General features: G+C 37.9%; 2 long non-coding RNA genes across 5 annotated transcripts in view; both read right to left on the reverse strand.

Annotated features, from left to right (window-relative positions):
• Nucleotides 1-14,402, reverse strand: part of LOC136258242 (uncharacterized) — a 54,586-nt gene extending 40,184 nt beyond the window's left edge. For both annotated transcript variants that reach the window (XR_010702654.1, XR_010702652.1), the window contains exon 1: nucleotides 14,320-14,402. This is a non-coding gene — a long non-coding RNA (uncharacterized lncRNA). The remainder of the gene's footprint in view (nucleotides 1-14,319) is intronic.
• Nucleotides 7,012-8,123, reverse strand: LOC136258538 (uncharacterized). 3 transcript variants are annotated; one of them, XR_010702813.1, is made up of 4 exons: nucleotides 7,597-8,123; nucleotides 7,457-7,547; nucleotides 7,306-7,400; nucleotides 7,012-7,222 (listed from the first exon to the last, which is right to left on the reverse strand). It is a non-coding gene; the product is annotated as an uncharacterized lncRNA (long non-coding RNA). The 3 variants fall into 3 exon arrangements; XR_010702815.1 differs by lacking the exon at nucleotides 7,306-7,400 and having other exon boundaries at nucleotides 7,466-7,547; XR_010702814.1 differs by lacking the exons at nucleotides 7,306-7,400; nucleotides 7,457-7,547.
• Nucleotides 14,403-14,626: the final 224 nt, after the last annotated feature.

A 14,626-nucleotide genomic window follows, 5' to 3' on the forward strand; every position in this document is an offset into this window, starting at 1 on the left:
GAGAGGACAAGGAGAATTGCTGAATCAAGAACACATGTGGAGCGCGTTATTGGAAGAGGTCAACGTTTTGATATTCTTAATCAAAAATTTCCCAACACTATGCATGATTTAGTTAGCAATGTTAACCTTGTTTGTATGTATCTTACTAATTTTGATGTACCACTTGTCTCATATTAAATATTACAACCATTTACTGAAGTAGAATTAGCAAGTGTGTATACAATAGCTGATTACTATTTAAGTATGTACATGTTGTAATTACATCATAACAAGCATACGTTGTTGTTAACAAGTACAGGACAAGATAACTAGTACATTATACATGCATAGCTTGTTGACCACAAACCAAATCATTGAACTAACACTTAGCACTGGTATTCCTCTAGAAAGATCCTTCCAGACAAGATCTCAGGAACCATATAACGGACAGAGAACTCCTCCAGCTTTTCTTCTAGTGTACCCCAGTACTCCAGGTCTGCCAATATACGGTCAACAACCACTTCTCCATTGCTATACACAACAAAGTCACACCATTCTCTGTTCATTACAGCCAGCTCTCCCTGCACTTGTGCAAAATAATGATGCTGCCGAGAAAGGTGCAACTCTCCATCTTCTCCTCTTTTTAGAAGAAAAAATGTCTCTCCAAATTTGTCAGCAATTTCACCTGGTGTCATCTCCACAGTGATGCATTTGTCAATGTTGTATGGACACTTGATTTCCAAACAACCACTACAGCATGTGTCCACACTTGTGCAAGTAACTTTGTCATCAGATGATGCACCAAGATAAGCTTTTTCTGGCATAAGATGTAACCCACTGTCCTCTACTATCATTGTCTCACTAGCATGATGTCGATTACCTATGTAACATTTCCATGCCTTGTCTTCATTCTCCTTCCCCCATCTAATCTGTGGTGGTAGTATAGTCATTGGCCCACCATATCCCATAAAATCTCGAAATAGCCTTCTTGGATTGGTAGACTCTCTTCGACGGAGTATCTCTCCAAATCTTGAACTAGTTATCCTGCCATTCCTCAGTACTATCCAAAGGTCATTCTCTCCTTACCCTCTTGTTGCTTCTTTAATCTTTGCAGCTTCATCACTTGATATGGTCATATCACGAAGGTAGTCGTAACACTGTGCAACCTCTGGAACAAAAAAAATTTTCTTGCACTGCTGTAGATGCATGCTGATGTGAAAAAATAACATGCTGCCACAAAGTTTCTACATGGACCTGGCTTCCTGAGTGACCAGGCTGCCAAAATTGCATCAGTCCAGTGTTTGGTACAGTTTTCTCCAGGCGGACCATGAGCTGTTGCAGTATTTCTTTGTGTAATACACAATCTTCAGTGCGACGTGGATCAAATGCACTGCGACCTGTAGACTTGCTCACTTCTGGGACATCACCATGACTTGGTTTAACAAAAGTCATATCACTTGCACAAGCCGGATTCACTGTTTTCTTGGGGGGTTGATTCCATTTCATAGGGACAGAAGTTTTAGAAAGCTCCACTGGTAATTCAACATCTTTGGCATGGTAGTCTATGAAAAACAATGGTGCTGCAATATGGTTACAAGCTTGTCCCAGTCTGATAAATAAAATAATGTTATAATATAGCTAATTAATATTGATAATTTTAATGATCTTAATGAATATAGATAATTAATACTAATTGATAATTTTAACAAATCACATAATGGATTCAATTATGTTGATACAATTAATGATTGTTGTTATCTCACAATGTTAGCTAATGACTTACCCAGAAACACAAGCACATTGTCCAGCGTAAACATCTCCATTATCTCCATTGAGTGACACAAACACTTCATAAGGTGTATCAGTGGTGAAAGAGTGATAAACAAAGGCACAGAAATACAACACTTCCAAGTTTAACTGGTTTTCACTAGAGCACTGGTACACCCAGACATTCTTGACATAGCCATCAAAGAAGTATTTGTATGCTTTCAGAGACTTGTGGGCTCTCAATGCTTGCATGTCAAAAGTTTTATCACGTCCATACACGAGATAAATTACTATATTGATCAATGTGAACTCAGCAAGGACGCCACTCAACTTCTTGCTCCACTGCGTAACGTTTGAAAACAACGGCAAACTCTTGAGAAAAGATTTTACTTCTTCGGTCAAGTACGAAATAGCTATCACATCTTCACCATTCTCTTCGCCAGATGAATCACGAACCGCCCCTATCTGTGCCATTCCAACTATCCTGTCCACGATGTCCTTCTTACAGGTGGAGCTGGTAAGGCGAATGGACAAGCTACTCGCAATCTTCCACAGCTCATCGATCTTCTTCACAACCAAATCGTCCCTTTGTACAGCTATATCGCTGTCTGATAGTTCATTTCCTTTCAGTAAAGGAGAGTGAATAGATTGATCCAGTTGATCTGCCATGCATCGGTTAGTTTACTTCAAAATGTTATGAAAGTAACATACAGTTACAGCTTTGTTACAACGGAAGTTATCTATTGCCTACCATGAAATGGAAAATTGCACTTGAACGGCTTCTCCGTATTATGTGAAAATGGTTCATAGAACATACACTTACTACACACACAAAATACTTTAATACAACAATCACTATTTGAGGTGGTCCCACTATACACAACACAGCAGATGCTGTACCACATACAATACTGTGTATTGTGGGAAAATGGTGGGGACAACATTGTACCACAAGAATTTGGTAGGATAATATTTGGTGAATTATAGAACATAATTTGGTACAAGATAAACAAGTCAGAAGGAAAACTTCAGAACACATCACATGATCACAATGGATCAACACACATCACATGATCACAATGAACCAACACAAATCACATGATCACAATGGATCAACACACATCACTGTATTGGGTGGCTGGGAATAACACTATCCCTTAACTGTCACTGGAAAGAAAGAAGTGTCTTCTTGTAACAGTCACATGATAGCACAATGGTATACACTGCATGTAGCTGATGTTGGTACAGTAGATTTCAGGTTACTTGTGAATGCAATCGAACAATTTGCACATGTGATCGCTCGAACACATGAGCATTTCCTTTCAACCAAGTCCATCAAATGGTACGGTTGTACCGATTAAGTAGGGATCCAGGTGAAATTTTTGCAATACAGCTAGCGTAAAAGGGGTGTGTCATCGTGGTTTTAATCAATCAATAGATTGATAATGCGTAGAATGAAGAATGGGCATAATCTTGTGACCTATCGTGAAAGCTATCTAGTACCAGTATCTCCATACAGTAATGTAGTCTAAGCGTCTTAAATAATCTTGTGGCGTCTATTATGCTGCTTAAAGAAAGTGTTGATATGGAAATTAATGCCTCGATATGGTTTTGTTGGATGAAGAAGACAAGCAGCCTGATTGAAGATAAAAGAAAGACAAGGGGCAGAGGGCACACGCTCGTCGGAACTCCAAAAGGCATACCCCACTGGTGAGTTTGTTATTGTGGTGTAAGATGGTGGCCATGCACTGCTTCGTTTGGCCTCTAGGCTTGCGACTGTGGTCAGTCAGTCAGTTAGTCAGAGTACAATATAACGGTCGGCCATCGGTAGGGACCCACCGATTATGCTAGCATAATAATGAGCATAATAGGTGCCTGAAAGCATTGAGCATAATGCTAGCATAATAGGCAGAAAACTTGTGCAATACTATAAATTTTTGCTTATCAAAATACATATCCCACAAAAAGATCAATATACTCTAATAGAACAGTCAGTAACTCTAATAAATTATCAGGTAGCTGACTGTTCTATTAGAGTATATCGATCTTTTTTGTGACATGCATTTTGACAAGTAAGGATTTACAGTCTGTGCTTCAACAACTTACTGCTTTCCCATAAAGTGCAAAGTTATTAAAAAAATATGAGAACCGAGGTAAAAATATTGAGCATTATTTGAGCATAATAGGTAAATATTGAGCATTAATTTAAGCATATTAGGTAAATTTTTGAGCAGTGCAGCATAGCATAATAGGTAAAATAATGAGCATAATCGGCCGGTCCCTAGCCATCGGCCATTTTCCGACCAAGTGATGCTGTTGACCGATCAATGTAGCCGTTGGTCGGCCATTTGTGCCAATCAAATCTTTTACAACTGTAATTCTTTATTATTAGTCTTTATAACATGTATTATTATAGTTATTATTATTATCGTATAGATACGCTTCCTTACCGAAGCTATTTAATCGCTGCGTGAAGTCTTGATCCCGTTGAAGCATCGACTTGATGTGCATGCGTAAGCTAGAGCACTGCACCTCGTGTTTACCCCAATTATCGATTGTGGGTTACAGTCGATGTTGAAAGAAGCGATCACTACACTGACTACACGAGTGGCGCTTTCCAGGAGAAGAAAAGAAAGTGATATTTGCGAAGTGGAGGTACGGTATTAAGTATAAGATGGCCATTTCGTCATTAGAATTTGTAGAAAGTGGAATCAAATGAGATTTATGACTATTCCTGCTAAAAGAATCACCTACTATCACTCCTTCATACTTCGACTATGGAACTCTCTGTCAGAAGAAACAGTTAATTCTCCTAACTTACATTCATTTATTAACTTATTAAGTGTACGTTAACTTGATATGCACTATACACCCCTATTTGATTCTTGCATAACAAAAAACTAATTAATTAATTGAAAGGCAGGTGATAAAAGTTCTGCACGTACGGCAGGTTCAAGAGTAAATTTTGATCTATTGCAATTCACAAGAGAAATAGCTATAGTTGGATAGTTATAATTCAATCTGTGTTGTTGACTCAACACCACCTGTAACAAAGCATTTAGCCCAGCTAAGTCTACAAAACTGGCTGTACAATAATTATATACATTGATTCATAGTTTGCTGATGACTGCATCTTATACAGAGTTATCAAGTGTGAAAATGATTCCATTATCCTTCAGCGTGATCTTGATCTATTATCTCAGTGGGCAACACTTTGGCAAATGAAGTTCAACGTATCTAAGTGTGTACTAATTCGATGCTCTCGATCACTTGATCCATTTCAATATGACTACCAACTACATAATCATATTCTAGAAGAGATGAGCATTTGTATTTGGGTGTCCTGTTACACGAATCCCTATCATGGTCTAATCATATTTACCAGAAACTGATCCTTCACGAGACAAGACATGGTTTATCGACCTCTGTAAACGGATCTTTGACATCAATGTTAATGTTACCAAAATTCTACGATTGGGTAAACATGTTGAAAACAGGGCTAGACCACTACTCGTTGTAGTTGACGATTTGTCACATAAAGAATTCTTAGTGTCTCATTCTTATTACCTTCGACGTCACTCTGAATATAAGGATGTTTATATCACCACAGACATGACTAAATACCAACGAGAGAAACATAGGAAACTGGTACAAGAACTAAAACAAAGGAGAGAAAAAGGTGAAAAGGGTCTGATGATATTAAATGGTGAAATTGTACTTAGAAGATACAATAGCCAAGGTGCTGCAAGTAATGCTCCCTCTACGGAAGCATTACAGAGTTCCTGATGGTAAAGATAAGATTAGTCATTCTTGTGAAAATACTGATATTTTAATTACCCCAGATGTCCATGCTACTCAAACAAGTGATTCCAAGCTAAAAATTTTAAGTCTTAACTGTTGCAGTTTGAGAAGTGACACCAAAAAGGCAATGTTCTTGGCACTAGTGGATGAACATAATCCAGATGTGATAGGAGGAAGTGAATCTCACCTTGATCAATCTTTTTTCACGCCTGAGATATTTCCTGATTATTATAATGTGTTTAGGAAAGATCGTACTATGGGTGGTGGTGGTGTCTTTTTGTGTATAAAGAAATGTTTAAATGTTGTAGAAGAACCATCGCTGGATACAGAAGCTGAACTAATTTGGGCCAAAATTACACTGTTGAACCGATGTCCTATTCATGTATGTATATTCTATCGCCCACCAAATACTGATTCATATCCCATAGAACAACTCCGTTTATCTATAACCAACTTACTGAACCAATCAAACTCTCCACCGAACATCCTACTAATAGGAGATTTTAATTTTCCAGGTATTTCCTGGAGTACTGGTTATGGCCAAATTAGTGTACCAACTTATGGAAGTGGACTGAATAACTTGTTCATAGATGTAATTAATGACGCTGGTCTTGAGCAGTTTGTACAGTTTCCAACACGTCAGAATAGTGTATTGGACTTAGTATTTTCTTCTTACCCAAGAATTTCTGATCTTGACATTGTACCTGGTATTTCTGATCATGATGCTATAATATTTGATTTTGACATAATTAATAAACCAACATCAAGTAGAAACCAACACAAAGTTGCTTTATACCATAAAGGAGATATTCAATCAATAAAAGATGATCTCATAACCTTTAGAAATGCTTTCCTGCTCAGTAACCCTCAGTCTAGATCTGTTGATCAGCTATGGCAAGAGTTTAAGCAAACAGTTCACAAGGCTGTTCTTGATCATGTTCCACACAAAGTAAATAAATCAAGTAATAGACTGCCATGGATAAATAGACAAATGAAAAAGGATATGAAAGTTCGAAAACGTTTGTACAACAAAGCTAAAAGAACCGCTTTACAATCTGATTGGGATGCTTATCGTAAATTAAAGAATTCTATAAATTTGAAAGTGAGAGCAGCACACAATAACTATTACAGCAGATTATTTAATAACTCCTTCAGTGGAAATTGTCGACAATTTTGGAAATACATCAGAGCCAAAAAACAAGATAAACATGATATTCCGACATTACGTATAGGTGACCAAACAATCCATCATGCAAAAGACAAAGCAAATGCTTTGAATAATCACTTTAAATCTGTGTTTACAAAGGAAAACTTGTTAACAATGCCTACTATGGATAGTAATACTGAAGTACCCAACATGACTGATATATCTATCTCACAATCTGGAATACACAAGTTACTTATAACACTTGATACAAATAAAGCTAGTGGTCCAGACCGTATATCCCCTTACATCTTGAAGCATTGCGCAGATGAAATAACACCAATATTACACATAATTTTCAATCATTCTCTGTCAACTAACTCATTGCCATCTGATTGGTTAAAAGCCAATATATGTCCAGTATTCAAGAAAGGTAACCACAGTAGTGTTAGTAATTATCGCCCCATATCTTTGACCTCCATTTGTGCAAAGGTTATGGAACACATTATATATCATTCCATCATCAACCATCTAAACGAAAACAACATATTAATTGAAAATCAACATGGGTTCAGATCTAATCATTCATGCATAACTCAACTAATTACTCTTACAGAAGACATATCCTTCGCTCTAGACCATCAGAAACATCCTATTGGATTTTTCTAAAGCATTCGATACAGTACCACACCAACGCTTAATGACCAAACTAAGATATTATGGAATTAATGGCAGTACTTATAACTGGATCCAAACTTGGCTTACCCAACGTACTCAGTGTGTTGTTTTAAATAGTGAATCCTCTAGTCCAGTGTCGGTAATGTCTGGGGTACCACAAGGTACAGTTCTTGGACCTCTAATGTTCTTATTGTATATAAATGACATAACTAAAGACATCAACTCACCACTCCGCCTGTTCGCTGATGATTGCTTGCTTTATAGAGTTATCAATAGTGTAGAAGACATCAACAGACTTCAAGAAGATTTAAATAAACTGTCAGAATGGGCCGATACTTGGCAACTTAAGTTCAATATTAGTAAATGTACAGTTATACGTTGCACGAGATCCTTATCACCACTCACTTACGACTACACACTTCACAGTCACATACTAGATATATCTGATCAACATATGTACCTAGGAGTCTTAATTCATAAATCACTGTCTTGGTCACCTCACATATCAAATGTTGTCAATAAAGCATCTAGAACACTCAATTTCTTAAAACGCAATCTAAACAAATGTTCAAAACAAGTTAAAGAATCAGCTTACCTAACAATGGTGAGACCACAACTAGAGTATGCATCTGCTGTCTGGGATCCCTACCACGTTGGAGATATTTCAGAGTTAGAGAAAGTACAACGAAGAGCAGCGCGCTGGGTGTTGAATGACTATGGCAGATTCAGTTCAGTTTCTCTAATGTTGGAACAGCTGAAATGGCCTACATTACAAATTCGTCGGAAATTATCTAGGTTACAAATATTGCATAAGATACACTACCAACAGTTATCACTCCAAATTCCTCATTATTACTTACCAAAAACACGACCAACAAGACAATACCACCATCTTCACTATATTTTACCTACCTCATCCACCACGGCATACCAAAACAGCTATTTCTCAAGAACAATAAACGAGTGGAACATACTACCAACTGACACAATTGAAATTGCAGATACTGATCTATTTACAGCTAGACTCCAATCATATTATTGTACCTAATGTATTTGTTTATGTGATTCCTGAGCACACCAGCAGGGCTGACTGCTCAGTAAACAATAATAATAATAATAATAATAATAATAATATTACTAGAACTGCTGCAAAAGCATTACAATTATTCAACTTTTTAAGACGCAACTTGAGTAACTGTTCTCCCTCAGTTAAAGCCACTGCCTACCTTACTATAGCAACGTTGAAACCGGGTCACTACTGCTGACCCGGATGACCCACTGACCCGGATAGCAATCCGGGTCAGACCCGGATTAATTAAAGCCGAGACGTGTTTCGGCTAGTCTCGAGCGAGCGAACAAGTCTACATTTTGAGCGTTCGATTCGTGTTGAGTAAATATTGCAACTTCAGCCTATCTGTAGGTTGAAGACCAAAAAAAAAAAAAAAAAAGGTCTTCACCTACTGACAATAGCTACCCTCGCGTATGTTAGTAATGCGATAAGTGGGCGTGGCTCACGAAAGAGCTACGCGATAGCGTTTAGAAGTTTCCACATCGTCAAACGAACAATTTCGTTTCTCACGTGATCCAATCCGGGTCAGACCCGGATAAATTGTAAACCGGGTCAGACCCGGATAAATTGTAAACCGGGTCTGACCCGGATGACCCAGAGAAAATGTGACCCGGATGACCCGACTCGGTTTCAACGCTGTACTATAGTTCGTCCTGTTTTAGAGTATGCGGCATCAGTATGGGACCCATACCAACAAAATGACATCTTGTCCCTAGAAAAGGTCCAACGTAGAGCTGCTCGGTGGGCACTGTCTGACTATAATAGACTTAGCAGTGTAACTGATATGCTAGAGATTTTGGATTGGCCGTCACTTGAATCTAGACGAAGAATTGGTCGACTACAAACATTTTATAAAGGAATCAACAACTTATCAGGATTATCCAGTACACCATATTTCTTGCCAACTCAACGATCCACCAGACACCACCACACTCACCACTTTATCCAACCCAGTACACGGTCCAGTTATTATCAACATGCTTTTTTCCAAGAACAATCAAAGATTGGAACAGCTTTCCAGTATCTGTCATAGAATCAGAAAACATAGATACATGTACTAATTACTTATTGTCTATCTAATTGTTTGCTGTATATCTTATGTGTATGTGTGATTTCTTTGGGGTGTTGATCACCCCCTGGGCGCATGGGCAATTGCCGTCTGCCCAGTAACAATAAATAAATAAAATAAATAAATAGTTTTTTTTTTTGGAAAATATGTATGCAGCAATACAAATTTTGTACATGTGTTACTAATAAACACAATTAATAAACACAATTAATTCTCTGTAAAATATATGTGCATAAAGTTGAGTGATAAGTAGCTGAAAGTGGTCTCAGATTCAATCTCAGAGTGATCGTTTTTCAAAAGTTTCCTGGGGGGGGCATGCCCTCAGACCCCCCTAGAAGGCTTGTGCTTCGCAGTGCGGGGTGTGCTTCACACACCAGGATAGTACACCTCTATCTTATGGCCATGCAATTTCAGAAATGGCCAATCAAATTTACTTTGATTGGCCATTCTGTCCAAGCAATAATTTTTCCTTATATTGTACACTGCTGTCAGTCAGTCAGTCAGTCAGTCAGTCAGTCAGTCAGTCAGTCAGTCAGTCAGTCAGTCAGTCAGTCAGTCAGTCAGTCAGTCAGTCAGTCAGTCAGTCAGTCAGTCAGTCAGTCTAAAATTCAAGTTTTGGCATTTAAAAAAAAATCTGTATCCAGCCACCTGTAAGTGTTTTGTTGCATTTAATGTATTATATGGACTAGTACGATTCCGTACAGGTGATTTTCGACTTGTAAGATATCTCTAGGATGATTTTTAAAGGTGGAATTGAAGGCCGACTCAAGATACTGTAATCGATCAAAAGCATGCCCCTTTTGGGCAAGTACACATCTTTGCACTTGCAAGCTGACTCGAGATACTTTAATACAGCAATCACCCTAATAGAACAGTCACATGTTTTTAGCTAACTGTATGCCTTAACAAAAGAACTCAACAAACTAGGATATTAAAAATTATAAATTTAAAAATAAAGTAAGGATCCAAGCGATAAAAAGTAGTGAAACAAGAGATGAACGATGGTAGCTATTACAGCATAGCTTGGTGGAAAATCCCTACTTTGGCATTGGACACAAAATAATTGCTATACCATGCCAAAGTAGGGTATCCCACCGAGCTATGCTGTAATAGCTACCATCATTCATCTCTCGTTTTGCTACTATTTATTGCTAGATCCCTACTTAATATTTAAAAATTTAATATATTAGTTTACTATATTATTCACCTTCTTAGACCATCAGACAATGCCAGGGGCATACTGAGGTAGTTATTCAATACATTAAAGTATTTCACATCAGCATTCACATGATCATGTTTGAAAATCACGTTTGTAAATTGTTCAATTGCATTCTCAAGCAACCTGAAATTGACTATATATATGTACATTCTGGACAACATAAATATGATGCTGAGAACTGCTCCACATGTCTTATCCACACCAGAACTTGTTGGATACCCTTACAACTAACTCCATGGTGAATAGGGCTCAAACGAATAGCCAATTATTTGGATTAATATTCGTTTGCATTGTATTCTAATAATAAAATTAACCCTAATTATTACTAATTAACCCTAATTGTTCATACCAGTCTCGCTGACAGTATACTCAGCATTAGGAGATAATAAATCAGGGAAATGATAGAAGTTATTATTAGATAATTTCTAATCATACTGCATGTGATTAGCTGTCAGCAATTAATGTAGTGGAAGAAGATGCTATAATGAAAGGAAAAGATGGTGATGATAAAAAGCAAAGGCTAGAAATAGCATTAGGCAGCCACTAATTGGTGAAGATGTACCAATGCTGTGGTAAATCGCTGTAAGTGCAAGACTTTGTAAGGATTTGTGGCTTACTCCACGTACTTCTACTTTGTTATAACACTTTCCATCACAATATTTCTGCGGTAATCCTTTCAGAAAGGGCACTGTGCTATCCTTTTCTTCTCAGTAAGTTATTCATACAAAGCCACAAACATGTTTGTGGTTATTTATAGGCTTCTTGGCCACTTAATTACTGGATTGCATTCATAACAATGAAACCTTACACTGATTATTTACCTAAAAATACCTTCTTTATAGGCTTCTTGGCCACTTAATTACTGGATTGCATTCATAACAATGAAACCTTACACTGATTATTCACCTAAACATGCACATTGTCAGTTTAATGTACTAGTCATGTTTCATGTAACATGCAGGGAATTGGGATGGTTTTCCAGCATGCATGAATTTCAACATGCATGTTCCCTGTAATGTGAGTGCCAACATGCAGGCAATGGCATGCATGGGCGTTCATGTTACATGCGGAGATGTTGCTACGGCTACTCCTGTTTCTATTGTTACTGCCTTTGTCCATCACTGGTACACACTGTTAAGAAGTACCTAAAGCATGTTGGGCAGTTGCACACACATAATACTATTGACTCACCAAGCAATCTTACTCATATAAAATTTGCAATTTGTATTTACACAACTGTCAGTTTTCATTGTGGGATTCTACATGTAACATGCATATTTTCTGCAACATGACTGTACCATACATGTTACGTGCATATACAGTAACCCTATGTGTAACATGCACGACAGATACACATGATTTGTATATGCATGTCACGCTCATGTCACCTTTACTGTAACATGCATGTCACTGGATCATGTAAATTACATGCACTTCACACACATGTAACACTCACGTATCACTAAACATTCATGTAGGTGCATGGTCACATGTATGTTACATGCACAACATTTCGAGTAGGGTCCCACAATACAATACATATTGGGAAAAACAATGAATTAGTGGCAGAATTTGGTTATACACTATAGCTAGAGCTATGAGAACAAGGTGGAGCATTCCTTAGAGGTATGTGATGAGTAATTAACAGGCCATTTATGTGGGTACCACTACGTAATTTGCTGGTGCTTCGAAAGTACACAAAAAATCACTGTGATTTACAAGATTTTGGGTGTGTGTCCTTTTGCTGGTAATGTATTTACTAATTTTCAAAAGTTTTTGGTATGTCAACTCCTGCAATCTGATAAATCATAGATACAGTATACCAAATGGATTGGAAATGGAAGTAGCTCACGTGACGTCTCTGTGCAAATTCCCAATGTGACGTAACAAGCTCCAAGAACCATCCGTGTTTCGCTTGCGCTAAACAGTCACCATAGATACTGTCCATAGTTACGGGTGCAAGCTTATTTTCAATGCCCTTTTTGTCAATTGGTTGTAAATTTTTCGACTAGAAATGTAATGAATCGGTGAACTAACCACGAACACGATAACAGGAATGCGTGTGTGACCACAGGAATTTGCTATTGAACCACTAGTAAGTTATGAGGTAGGCAAATTGTGTTATGGTCACACCCTCTCATGCTTGTCAAGTTTTCACAAATTTTCTGTGTTGGGAAACAGCTCAGCTAGTTTTGTTTCAATATCTATGTACAGTGTGTGGTGTAAAGGACACCTTTGATTTATTGCATTAATTGTCACACTGTATAAATTCACTACTTACCACTTTTCACTTTTAGTGGACTTCTATGCAATGCTGCCAGATATCAATTTACCATATCATTAACTACTACCACACTAGGGAAGTGTAATGGGTGTTTTGGATTGCTCTGAAACCAGTGCCATGTGGCATTGGGATGAAAATATAGAATATTCTGAATAGACACAAATTTTGAAGAAATCATCCAAGCCACATTAGTAATCCATCATCAAAGAACAGCAAACAACAGTATACTGATGACTGGAAAGCGAGAGCTCAAGATACACTACCAAATATATATGTACACGATCAATGCACTTTCACAAGAACTGACGTAATACTCATAGCTACAGTACACACATACTTGCACACACGTAATTCATTATTAACAAGTACATATCGTACCATACACCAGAAATATTCAAACAGTACAGTCTTTACATTAAAAGTTACAGTCTGTGAACTTGTATGCAAAGAATCAGAATGGCTATGTGTTCTGTACTGGTGAAGTTATCAGTAGCTTTAGCTAACACCATAACAATGGTTTTAAAAGTAAACCACTGCAATAAATCATCCACTGAAACCAATCAAACCTGTTTATCTGCTTTCCAGTCTGATGTCGTGTAATGCTTCCATACTGACCACCTGTAAATCTGCAATCATAGAATGACCCGGATGCCAGTCATTCAGCTTTGTGGACTGTGGAGCTTTGGCAACAGTGTTCTCCTATTGGCTGTAGACACACTTGCAGTGCTGTATGGTATGGACTACGTTACACTTCTGAGAATAGATTGTGGGTAGCTGAAAGTTGGTCCAAACAAGCGTTGATAAATCGCCAGAGTCCTCTGTGTGTCATGGTGTCACTACCAAAAGTTTGCCGAAAATACGGCTCTTACAAACTCTTCAAACTTTTGTGACTGGCTTTGGAGACTTAACTGCTTCATCCTGAAGTGAGGTTAGCCATAAACAGATCAACTACGTACTACACAAGGTGCTACTCGACATCGCTCATTCTCAACCTTAGCAACCGCATGATGACGTAAACCGAAACACAGATGTTTAGTGCGCGAGTTCCGTTTCCAATCCCTATGTGTTTAGTATGTCTATGGATAAATAAATTAAGGCACGAGTAAAGGAACAAACTTAAGAAGCTTTTTATGCAGTTAGATATGGCTGTGAAAGCTGTCAATCTCTATAAGGACGGAAATGGACCACCGCCAGTGAGCTAATATGCCTGAATAGGAAAATAGAGAATGAATTTTTGGAGTGACCTTATCAACTACAAACAAATACATACAATACTCATGATTTATTATCATACAAACTCTCACTATACTTTTAGTCCTCGAGGCTTTCCAAGACTTTCGACAGCTGTTTCGAATTCTTCGGGTTTTGCTTTGGGGCGCACCAAAAAGAATAATCTGGAGCATGCGCAAAAGTATAGTTGAGAGTATAGATAGTAAGTGATCTAGTAGCAGAGCGACATTGTTCGTCTACAACACAAGTGGATGACTATAGACGAGGAACTTCAAACATAGGTTAACGAACACTGGGTGTGTTTTACTATAGGGTGCTCTAGCTAGCTACAGTATATGGTGAGTGAGATCCGCGGCGAGATCTTGTCAGATTCAGTAACTACGTGT

The sequence above is a fragment of the Dysidea avara genome, chromosome 6 (genome assembly GCF_963678975.1).
Source record: "Dysidea avara chromosome 6, odDysAvar1.4, whole genome shotgun sequence".
In the NCBI taxonomy this organism is placed as follows: domain Eukaryota; kingdom Metazoa; phylum Porifera; class Demospongiae; order Dictyoceratida; family Dysideidae; genus Dysidea; species Dysidea avara.